Source organism: Pongo pygmaeus, chromosome 12, assembly GCF_028885625.2.
Source record: "Pongo pygmaeus isolate AG05252 chromosome 12, NHGRI_mPonPyg2-v2.0_pri, whole genome shotgun sequence".
NCBI lineage: Eukaryota > Metazoa > Chordata > Mammalia > Primates > Hominidae > Pongo > Pongo pygmaeus.
In genome coordinates this window covers 89,693,310-89,705,719 of record NC_072385.2, presented here as the reverse complement: position 1 = coordinate 89,705,719, position 12,410 = coordinate 89,693,310, and the positions used below count along the sequence as shown (strand labels likewise).

Sequence of the window (12,410 nt, the reverse complement as noted above, 5' to 3'; positions counted from 1 at the left end):
ATGGGGGGAAAAATCGAGGTGAGGTCCTGAGGCTGAGAAAGTCTGTTCTGTGGAGTGTATTTAATGAGTTGGGTATTCAGAGCAGATTCTTTTTAAATGCCCCCTTCTCTATTCAACAAAATTATTTGGTAAGAAACATAAGATAAAAGAAAGAAAATAATAGCTAGAAAAGATGAAAATAGTGAAAAATTTCTTTTATATAATATCATATATATATAATGATGCCTGTAAATTTTATTTATTTATTTATTTATAGAGACAGGGTTTTGCCATGTTGCCCAGGCTGGTCTCAAACTCCTGGACTCGAGTGATCCACTCGCCTTGGCCTCCCAAAGTGCTGGTATTACAAGCATAAGCCATCGCACCTGGCCTGTAAAATGTAAATAAATAAAATTAAATAGATACTATGACAGCAAAAGGAAAAGAGTAATAAAATGATGTTTAAAATTCATAATATATTTTTTAAACGGGAAAAACTTATACCTATGTATTGTTCTGTAGCTGAATAATAATAACATTATAATTTCTGTTTTTGAGATTTAACTTCTGCAGATTTATCAATGACTATATCAAAACTGGTTTTATTTGCATGTTCCCATCCAACAATCAGTATAGCTGGATTTTTCAACCCATCTTCACTTATAGTTGATCAAAGAACATTTTTATTCATTTTAATTTTGAAAAGTTTCTTTCACATGAAGCAACAAAAATGCAAATAGGGTAAAGATTCATAAAAATTCCACTTCATAATAAATTCCACAAGGTGCAATACTGTTCATGTCTTTTCCCCTCTGACTCTAGACACTTCTGAACGTTTCCATTTGGAGCTTTTGTGTTCAAAATTGTGTTTCTTAGACTTGACAATCACTGTGTTGTTATTGTTATTTCAAGTCTACTGACAAGAGAGGTTGGTACTTTGTACATGTGGACAATTTCTCCTTTCACTAGAATATGTAGTAAAACACATATTCACAGAAATATGTAGTAGGCCAGGAGCTGAAGACTTGAGAGCAAGAATGATTCCAAATGATTATAAACTTACTCTTGAGACAAATACATATAGCTGAGCTCATATGCATGGGACTTGACTGTATACTTGAGTGTTCCAAAGTACCTTTTACAAAGACTGCAATGATTATTAAGAGATAAGTAATAAAATTGGGCTAATTTAAAAGTCATATATATTAATTATATACATATAATTAAAATTAACAGTAATTGCAGAAATTGTTTAGTACTTAAGACTTATGAAAGATTTGTTGTTTGTATTTTATCACTTCCCTTCAGCCAAAAATGACAAGGGACACAAATTAGCTGGGCGTGATGGTGTGCACCTGAAGTTCCAGCTACTTGAGAGGCTGAAACTACAGGCACACATCATCAGCTAATCTGTAATTGAACAAGTTGGGTTTATTATTTGTTTGCATAGAGGGAGGACACACTCCATGAGGACCCATGGGATGTCTCAGAAATAGGATAGTAGAAAAAACCTATTTGGTTTGGATCTGGGCTTTAGTTGGGTAATTTGCAGGAGGGTCTAAGGAAGCAGGGGTTTACTCTGGATTGGGTGCCATTAGAAAGTGGATGCAATTCTATGATTTGACATGTTAATAAGTCTTATAGTGGGAGAGACCAAAGACCAAAGCTGTAATTGATAAAGAAGCTGGAGAGTGGGATATATGGTGCTCTGTGTTGCACAGTGACTATGTCTGAAGTGGATGTTCTATGAAACAGTGCATCCCATTCCTGCCCTCACCCAGGCAGACTGCTCTCACCATTCCACTCTTGGTTCACCACTGCTGATCTGTTTGAAAAATGAATAGTTTCTTTTGTTGGATCAAGAGGTCAAGGAGATGGGGAAGTAGATGACAGAAATTGGTCATGAAGGGCCTAGTCTGTCAAATTAAGCCAGTTAAACTACATCTAAAAATAATATGGAACCATCAGAAGGTTTATGTGAAGATTATTAGATTAATATTTTAGAAAAATCCCTCTGTGAGGAAAACGGGCTGGGGAGGAGGTTAAGACTAGAGGAATCTTTTCTGCAATAATCCAGGCAGCCAGGTGTGGTGGCTCACGCCTGTAATCTCAGCACTTTGGGAGGCTGAGGTGGGCAGATCACCTGAGGTCAGGAGTTTGAGACCAGCCTGGCCAACACGGTGAAACCCCATCTCTACTAAAAATACAAAAAAATTAGTTGGGCGTCATGGTGCATGTCTGTAATCCCATCTACTCAGGAGGCTGAGACAGGAGAATTGCTTAAACCTGGGAGGTGGAGGTTACAGTGAGCCAAGATCACACCTTTGCACTCCAGCCTGGGCAACAGAGCGAGACTTCATCTCAAATAATAATAATAATAATAATCCAGGCAAGAGATAATGATGAGTTGAACTAAGATGCTGGAGAAATGAGGACAGATTTGAGAGCTGGATGACAGGTAGAATGAAAAAGCCTTAGTGGCTGGCAGTATATAGATTCGGGGGAGTCAAGGATGACTCCAACCTGAGCAGCAGGGTGATTGGTGAGTCTATTTTCCAAGCCATGGAACACTGGAAGAAGACACGGTTTGGGCTGAGATGGGAGAAATGATGAGCTCAATCTTGGATGTAAGTTTAAAGTTCCCATGAGGCATTTCAGTGGAAGTAGGTAGTGGGTAACAGAGTCAGGATATCAGAAGCCATTTCCCAACTGGAGAAACATTAATTAATATGACAACTATTTTTTTTTTTTTGCATTTGCTGTACTATATACCACCCACAGTCTTGATAAAGACACAGCAGTTAACAAAATAAAATTCCTATCTTTATTGACAAATAATCAAATAGTTTGTCAGATGGTGATAAAAAAACAAAGCAGAGAGAGGGGATAGGGAGAATTAGTAGGATATAGGTCTGAGATATAAGTTTAGAATTAGTTCCTTGGCTTCAAGAATTTGTGATAAATACAAATTCTGATGACCTTCAAGAAATGTCAGGATCCAGTCTCCAGTGGCATGGTGCTTTCTATTTAGATCCATAACAGGGTCCACTCTGCTATTTGCCAAACTTCCCAGATCATAAGAATCACCCAGGAGGCAGAGGTTGCAGTGAGCTGAGATTGCCTCACTGCACTCCAGCCTGGGCAACAGACCGAGACTCTGTCTCAAAAAATGAACAAACAACAATAACAAAAAAAACTAAAGTGGCTTGCAAATTGCCACATAGTGATTGGGAAGATTCCAGGAAATATTAATTTTTAAGAACATGGCTTATTCTCTTAGTTTCTTTGTCACAACCCCAAGTAATTTGGCAAAAAATTCTTCCTCCAGGCTAGATCCTATAGGTTGCAAGAGATGATATGCTAACTGCCCTCACAGAACTTACAGTTTAGTTGGGAGAAATGACTTCTGCACATGAAACCAAGAGCAGAGCCTAGATTTAAAATGAAAATAATCACACTTGGACATTGCTGAGTTGTCTCAGTTCCCAGGGGGATTACAATGAAGTGCACCCGCTCCAGAACTAAAATGTATAGGACTGAATTGATGAGACCAGCCATCTAGAGAGAGACCCTTTAGTCTGAAGATGGGTGGCCAAACACCCTCAGATACCCTCAGCCTGAAATAGAATCCCCAGAAAAACATTAGGATGGATGGAGCCAATCAGAAAACAACAACAAAAAGAAAAGCAGTGATTTTCCGGGATGAGGAGAATGGAGGATGTACAAGATAAATAAATTCTTACCAAGTGTCTACCAAAGGCCAGGTTTGGGACTACTAGGCAACTGATGTCTCAACCCACGACAAGCTTGTGAGGCTGATTGTGCCTTTCTGTTTTATAGATGAGGAAGCCACCTCAGAAAAATTACGTAGCTAACCTAAAATAAAGAACTTGCTTAAAGTCTATTTGACTTCAAATGCCAAGGATAAGTTAGGTAAGTTTAACTCAAAGACAAATTTTTAAAGCTACAAGCTTTTTGTCTGTGATAGTTTCTCTCTTTCTCTCCTCCCACCCTCAGACTCTTTTAAATATTTTTATTTATTTATTTATTTATTTATTTATTTTTGAGACGGTTTCTTTTTTTTTTTTATTAAGTATTTATTGATCATTCTTGGGTGTTCCTCGGAGAGGGGGATATGGCAGGGTCATAGGATGATAGTGGAGAGAAGGTCAGGAGATAAACACATGAACAAAGGTCTCTGGTTTTCCTAGGCAGAGGTCCCTGCGGCCTTCTGCAGTGTTTGTGTCCCTGGGTACTAGAGATTAGGGAGTGGTGATGACTCTTAAAGAGCATGCTGCCTTCAAGCATCTGTTTAACAAAGCACATCTTGCACAGCCCTTAATCCATTTAACCCTGAGTTGACACAGCACATGTTTCAAAGAGCACGGGGCTGGGGGAAAGGCCATAGATCAACAGCATCCCAAGGCAAAAGAATTTCTCCTAGTCAGAACAAAATGGAGTCTCCTATGCCCACCTCTTTCTACACAGACACAGCAACGATCTGATCTCTCCTTTCTTTTTCCCACACTTCCCCCCCTTCTGTTCAACAAAACCGCCATCGTCCTCATGGCCTGCTCCCGATGGTCGCTGTCTCTTCGGAGCTGTTGGGTACACCTCCCAGACAGGGCGGCCGGGCAGAGGCGCTCCTCACCTCCCAGACAGGGCGGCCGGGCAGAAGCGCTCCTCACTTCCCAGATGGGGCGGCTGGGCAGAGATGCTCCTCACATCCTAGACGGGGCGGCCGGGCAGAGGCGCTCCTCACATCCCAGACGATGGGCGGCCAGGTAGAGGCGCTCCTCACCTCCCAGACGGGGCGGCCGGGCAGAGGTGCTCCTCACTTCCCAGACGGGGCGGCCGGGCAGAGGCGCTCCTCACTTCCCAGACGGGGCGGCCGGGCAGAGACGCTCCTCACTTCCTCCCAGACGGGGTGGCGGCCAGGCAGAGGCGCTCCTCACCTCCCAGATGGGCCGGCCGGGCAGAGGCGCTCCTCACTTCCCAGACGGGGCGGCCGGGCAGAGGCGCTCCTCACTTCCCAGACGGGGCGGCCGGGCAGAGGCGCTCATCACTTCCTCCCAGACGGGGTGGCGGCCAGGCAGAGGCGCTCCTCACCTCCCAGACGATGGGCGGCCGGGCAGAGGTGCTCCTCACTTCCCAGACGGGCCGGCCAGGCAGAGGTGCTCCGCACTTCCTCCCCGACGGGGTGGCAGCCAGGCAGAGGCGCTCCTCACCTCCCAGACAGGGCGGCCAGGCAGAGGCGCTCCTCATCTCCCAGACGGGGCGGCCGGGCAGAGACACTCCTCACCTCCCAGACGGGGTGGCCGGGCAGAGGTGCTCCTCACTTCCCAGACGGGCCGGCCGGGCAGAGGTGCTCCTCACTTCCTCCCCGACGGGGTGGCAGCCAGGCAGAGGCGCTCCTCACCTCCCAGACAGGGCGGCCAGGCAGAGGCGCTCCTCACTTCCCAGACGGGGCGGCCGGGCAGAGACACTCTTCACCTCCCAGACGGGGCGGCCGGGCAGAGGCGCTCCTCACTTCCTCCCAGACGGGGTGGCAGCCAGGCAGAGGCGCCCCTCACCTCCCAGACGGGGCAGCCGGGCAGAGGCGCTCCTCACCTCCCAGACGATGGGCGGTCGGGCAGAGGTGCTCCTCACCTCCCAGACGGGGCGGCCAGGCAGAGGCGCTCCTCACTTCCCAGACGGGGCGGCCGGGCAGAGACACTCTTCACCTCCCAGACGGGGCGGCCGGGCAGAGGCGCTCCTCACTTCCTCCCAGACGGGGTGGCAGCCAGGCAGAGGCGCCCCTCACCTCCCAGACGGGGCAGCCGGGCAGAGGCGCTCCTCACCTCCCAGACGATGGGCGGTCGGGCAGAGGTGCTCCTCACCTCCCAGACGGGGCGGCCAGGCAGAGGCGCTCCTCGATTCCCAGACGGGGTGGCGGCCGGGCAGAGGCGCTCCTCACCTCCCAGACAGGGTGGCGGCCGGGCAGAGGCGCTCCTCACTTCCCAGATGGGGCGGCCGGGCAGAGGTGCTCCTCACTTCTTCCCAGATGGGGCGGCTGGGCAGAGGTGCTCCTCACTTCCTCCCAGACGGGGTGGCGGCCAGGCAGAGGCGCTCCTCACCTCCCAGACGGGGCGGCAGGGCAGAGGTGCTCCTCATCTCCCAGACGGGGCGGCCAGGCAGAGGTGCTCCTCACTTCCTCCCAGACAGGGTGGCGGCCGGGCAGAGGCGCTCCTCACCTCCCAGACGGGGCGGCCGGGCAGAGGTGCTCCTCATCTCCCAGACGGGGCGGCCAGGCAGAAGTGCTCCTCACTTCCCAGAAGGGGCAGCCGGGCAGAGGCGCTCCTCACTTTCCAGACGGGGCGGCCAGGTAGAGGCGCTCCTCACTTCCCAGACGGGGCGGCCGGGCAGAGGCACTCCTCACTTCCTCCCAGACGGGGTGGTGGCTGGGCAGAGGTGCTCCTCACCTCCCAGACGTGGCGGCCAGGCAGAGGCCCTCCTCACATCCCAGACGGTGGGCGGCCAGGCAGAGACGCTCCTCACTTCCTAGATGGGGTGGCGGCGGGGCAGAGGCTGTAATCTTAGCACTTTAGGAGGCCAAGGCAGGAGGTTGGGAGGTGGAGGTTGTAGCGAGCCGAGATAACGCCGCTGCACTCCAGCCTGAGCAACATTGAGCACTGAGTGAGCAAGACTCCGTCTGCAATCCCAGCACCTCAGGAGGCCGAGGCGGGCAGATCACTCGAGGCCAGGAGCTGGAGACCAGCCCGGTCAACAGGGCAAAACCCCGTGAGACGGTTTCTTGCTCTTTCACCCAGGCTGGAGTGCAGTGACGATCTCGGCTCACTGCAACTCTCCCGCCCAGGGTTCAAGCCATTCTCCTGCCTCAGCCTCCCAAGTAGCTGGGATTACAGGCGCCCACCACCATGCCTGGCTAATTTTTGTATTTTTAGTAGAGACAGGGTTTCACTGTGTTAGCCAGGATGGTCTCGATCTCCTGATCTCGTGATCTGCCTGCCTCGGCCTCCCAAAGTGCTAGGATTACAGGCATGAGCCACTGCACCCAGCATATTTATTTTATTTTTTTTGAGACAGAGTCTTGCTCTGTCGCCCAGACTGGAGTGCAGTGGCACATTCTTGGCTCACTGCAACCTCCACCTCCCGGCTTCAAAAGATTCTCATGCCCCAGACTCCTGAGTAGTTGGGACTACAGGTGTGCACCGCCACGCCCGGCTAATTTTTGTATTTTTAGTAGAGACAGGGTTTCATCATGTTGGCCAGACTGGTCTCAAACTCTTGACCTCAAGCGAGCAGCCCACCTTGGCCTCCCAAAGTGCTGGGATTATAGGCATGAATCACCATGCCCAGTCTCTTTTAAATATTCTTGATACTCCTATGGTGTCTGTTGACAGGCATGCACATGCTGTGGGAGCAATTCGGAGCTAGGATGTGCAGCAGACAGTTTCTCCGCTGGCTGAGTTGACAGCCTGGTGGACCCACTTTTCCCACTTGTTTTTGTGGGACCAGTAGCCATCAGAGACCTCCACCTCAAAAGCTTGACTTCTCCTGTCATAGGGTAAGGCTGCCAGGAGTCAGATTTTGAGACGAAGTTTAGCAGTGAGTTGGTTGATTAAGGAGTGCTCTCATGATCAGTATTTACAGAAAGAAGAGGAAACTGGGATTGGGTAGAAGTCAAGTTGTAATGCCATCCCAACAAAGGCCTCAGTTGATGCCATGGGGAACTCTTTAAGCACTAGGATGACCTCTCAGAGTTGTCCCAACTTAGGCTGATCTTAATACCCCACACTGATAAAAAAAAAAAATCCTGGCAGGAAGTGTGACCTTAGGAGAGGCAAGTTTGTTCACACAAGCGCAATCTTCCTAGGGGACTAACAGCTGAGGGCCAAGTTCCAGTAGCACTGCCAGTGGCTAGGGGAAAAAGACCTTCATTCCTAGAGGGGAATCTGGACCATGCATCACAGCATTCACTACAACTTGCAAAAATTGTAGAGGATCGGCCAGAGTTAAGACTTTAGCCCAAATGACTGTTGCCGCTTTCCATCCATTTCCCATTTCCCATGATTTATCAGTTCATATTTGCCCATCTCATTTTATTTCAGATAATGGCAAATCAAAGCTGATTTTCATTCCTATGCTAAGAGGAGAGATGTTGTCCAGAAGAATAAACCATCTCACTGAAGAGAAGGGTAAAAATAAGGGAAAATTATACAAGACTGACCCCATTGTTACGGTTGATTCGTTTACAGTGGCAAGACATCAGAACCACATGATGGGTCCACTTAATGGATGGGTTTTTGAGAATGGCTGGTAAGCGGGTGCCGTGTTAGTTCTGGGTCAGATTGAAAGGTCATGCCTAGTTCCTTTTCCAGCCACTGTATGACTCTCTTCGAAACATTGAGAAATCATTGGGGGGAAAAGCAAAGAACACACCCTCACACTGAGACCATTCTCCCAGTTGGTTGTCAGAGTCCCACTTTTCTAACTACTGAGTCTCCAGTGCAAGCTCAGAGATGAGAGAGAGGACTAAAATATCTTTTTACAATGATGATAGTAATCCCCAATCTCTGCTCACCCTGGAGGCTTATTTTGAAAATCACAGTGATTTAACTTGTTAGCAGTTTAATTCACTTTTAAAAGATTAACCAGACTAATTATTCTTCAGATTTCACCATCATTGTCAGCCTCAATAAGGATCTTTTGTTACAGTGATTAATGTGTTTTAATTGTATCTTCTCTCAGAGCAATAATTCGATCGCACAGTATTTGCCGAATCTATGGAAATCTTGGAAATGCTTTGACAGCTGAGCTATTCTTGGGAAATGAAAGTAAAGGAATATATGTAACTAACAAAAAGTGTTTTATAGCATATCATTAATATGGATTTTCTTCCTCTCTGACAGAGACCTTGCTCTACCAGCTTCAGTCCGTGAAGCTGCCTGCTGTTCAGTCAATTTGCCATTCAGGGACAACATAGATCAATTAATACAGGTGACTAAACTGTCTCCAGTTGGTGTCTTCAAACATATGCTAGTCATAGTAATACTCAGAGCAAATATATCTAGGTCGCAGGGAAAGTTAATCAACTAGCCAGTGTCCATAAATAATCATCCAACTAAGAGACTGGATCCTGTGTTGACCATTTTATTTTCTACCTAATGCTTCATCCTCATTCATTTAACTGGTGGCTGCTGTCCAAGTTAAGGGTTTTTAGAACAGCAAAAAGGTTTGGAGAACCTGATAGAGAGATGAATTATATCCAGCCAATACTAATTTCAAACTTAAAATGTGTTCTAATATTATTATTTTTTAAAGCACAGTGGTTCTAAGAGCTTTGGGATCAGATCTGAATTTTATTCTTGGCACTACCGCTTATTAATTATGAGAGCTTGCTGGAAATTAGCAGGACCTAGCCTCCCAGAGCCTTGGTTTCCTCATCTCTAAAATAGGTATAATAATATCCACCTCATAGTGAGAATTAAAATGAGGTGTTACATGTAAGACCTAGTATACTTCCTGGACTACAGTAAGCATTCAATAAATTGTTTTTGAAAAAGTGATAGGCCTTCATAATGCAAGACAGTCATATGTCCATGAGCATTTCAGATGATAACAATTACCCTGAGATCAGTAGGAAAGGTGTGCTGTTATTGTTTTTGTTTGTTGTTTTCAGACAGGAAAACTGGGCACAAAGAGATGTGGTAATCTTTGTAAATTGGTCATGTATGTTCATCAATAAACTACTTGATCAAGCACAAAGCATGCTCTACAACCCAGAGAGGCTGACTTCTGTTCCTGCTTTTTCAACTGCAACCTTGGAGGCACCAAGCGCTCTGAATAAGCAGAGTGGTTGAGAACAGAAGTAATTCATTATTCGTTGACAGACTTTAGCCCTGCTGTTGTGATTACATGAATCTAGTAATTTTTTAAAGCACAGTGGTTCTAAGAGCTTTGGGATCAGACCAACAAAACCAGGCATAACCTCACTTAACTCATATGGCAAGGCAAGGAGGTAAGTATCATTCTTCCCCAAATTTGACAGCTGAGGATACTGAGGCTTAGAGATATTTAGTAACATGGTTTGACAGATTCAAACCCAGATCTGTCTGACTCCAGGGTCTGTTTTAACCATACAATATTTTGCCTCCTGCCAGTCCCACTTAACAAAATGCAGTTTTAAACAGGGTCTAACTGAGACCTATTAGGTCTATATAGTAACCAATGACCATTTTTTGAATTATTGTGCTAGTGCTTCATATACCATGACTCCAAATTTCAAATTTTCTTTTCTCTTTTTTTTTTTGAAACAGAGTCTTGCTCTGTTGCCTAGGCTGGCATATAGGGCACAATCACAGCTCACTGTAGCCTCCTTCTCCCAGGTTCAAAAGATCCCTCCACCCTAGTCTCCCAAGTAGCTGGGATTACAGGTGTGCACCACCATGCCTGGCTAATTTTTAAATTTTTTGTAGAGATGAGGTCTTCCTATGTTGCCCAGGCTGGTCTTGAACTCCTGGACTCAGACAATCCTCCTGCCTTGGCCTCCTAAAGTACTGGGATTAGAGGTGTGAGCCACCATGCCCGGCCTAACATTTTCCTTAATTTCAGGGCCAGAGGTTGGGAAACCCATTGTTCTCTTACTTGGGCATCAGCACTGTCTGTGAAAAAGGATTACATAGTCAAACATTAGAAGGTCAATTCTTCCTTAGATATTTGTAATACACATTTGCATAGTAAAGGCACTGAGAAATACTATGATTAAAACAAATTGTGTCAGCTGGGTGCGGTGGCTCATGACTGTAATCCCAGCACTTTGGGAGGCCGAGGCGGGCGGATCATGAGGTCAAGAGATCGAGACCATTCTGGCCAACATGGTGAAACCCTGTCTCTACTAAAACACAAAAATTAGCCAGACATGGTGGTGGGCGCCTATAGTCCCAGCTACTTAGGAGGCTGAGGCAGGAGAATCGCTTGAAGCTGGGAGGCGGAAGTTGCAGTGAGCCAAGATCGTGCCACTGTACTCCAGCCTGGCAACAGAGCCAGACTCTGTCTCAAAAAAAAAAAAAAAAAAAAAGTGTTAAACCTGATTCCTCAACTTATTTGACCACAAAACCCTTCTTTTTAGTTATAATAATTAAGAACCTATGGGAACTCATTTAGATTCATTTAAATAAAAATCACAGCGAAATTTATTTAGCACCCAGTATACCCCAGACTGCTCTCAGAACTTCATATGTATTAACTCATGTTATAATATTCTTAATGAGGCAGGTATTTTAAAAATAATCTTTTGAGGTAGGTATTTTATTAAGCAGCTTTCCCAAGATCACCAACTAGTAAGTGGCAGAGCCAGGACCTGAACCGAGGTTGCCCCTCTCTAAAGCCTATGCTTCCTCAGCTTCCATGGAAGAGCTGAGAAATAGTCAGTCATACGCAAAGGTATGCTGTGTTTTTTCCTACTTTAAATCTAGGATAAATATGCTACACCAAATTATTATCTGATCACATGGACCCAACTAAAGGGGAAAAAAAACAGGCAAAACCACTTCCCTGAATCGGACACTCAAAACCATCCAATTTGTCTGTTTGATCTTAACAACAACATTCTCCCCCTATAGTGTTGTTTAATTCTTAAATACTTTTTATTTGTTCCAGCTATAGCGGTCTACTTATATTTTTGTAGATGTATTTTGAAGCAGAGGTAACACCCTCTTATCACCGTATCTTTTCCTGGGTAATAATCACTTCAATTTTCCTCCAGGCCAAATGGACCAAGATCAGACAGATAAAAATCTTACTTAGAAACAATCAGGTGATCACCCATCAGAATTAGGAAAGATATAATTTTCTCCAGGAAGGCAAAAGGCACTAGAATTTTCCTTTCTTTTCTCTTCACTGATTTTCATTTTCTTCCTTTTACTTTGTTCGGTTTCAGGTGGAATAATGCCTTGAGGGACGACAGAGTTTGGGACTCACTCATTTAACAGAAGGTACCCCAGCCTAGAAGGAGGACCAGGAGGAAAGACAGACCTCCAAAAGGGACAGAACGCCCCAAGAAAGCTTTCAAGTACTATTGTTGCCTTTTTCTTTTGATCCTTTCTCCCCACAGAGTGGCTTTTTTTTTTTTAAGCATACTTTTCCAAGTTGTTACATTAACAAATTTGCACTGGTTTCTTTATCCTTGTCATCTAAAAGACCACCTTGTCGGTGGATGGTGAACTTTTTCTTCATGCCAGGCCTGCTGTACTGTCTAATGTCACAAGTGTCTGCTTACATTAGCTCCTGGAGACTGGAGAAGATTCCGCATGGGGCCTTTCCAGCAAGTTGATTTGACAGAATGAGTCCCCATGCTAGCTCATGGCACTTATCAGTTAGTCAGGCTTCCGCAGGGACAGGAATTTAGAGTGCACCATATTCCACTTCCA

The 12,410-nt window shown here is 46.0% G+C and overlaps 1 long non-coding RNA gene across 1 annotated transcript in view; it reads right to left on the bottom strand.

Annotated features, from left to right (window-relative positions):
• Positions 1–223: 223 nt before the first annotated feature.
• LOC129030541 (uncharacterized) overlaps positions 224–12,410 on the bottom strand; it is a 30,753-nt gene continuing 18,566 nt past the window's right edge. Inside the window, exon 3 of the long non-coding RNA XR_008500697.1 lies at positions 224–370. This is a non-coding gene — a long non-coding RNA (uncharacterized LOC129030541). The remainder of the gene's footprint in view (positions 371–12,410) is intronic.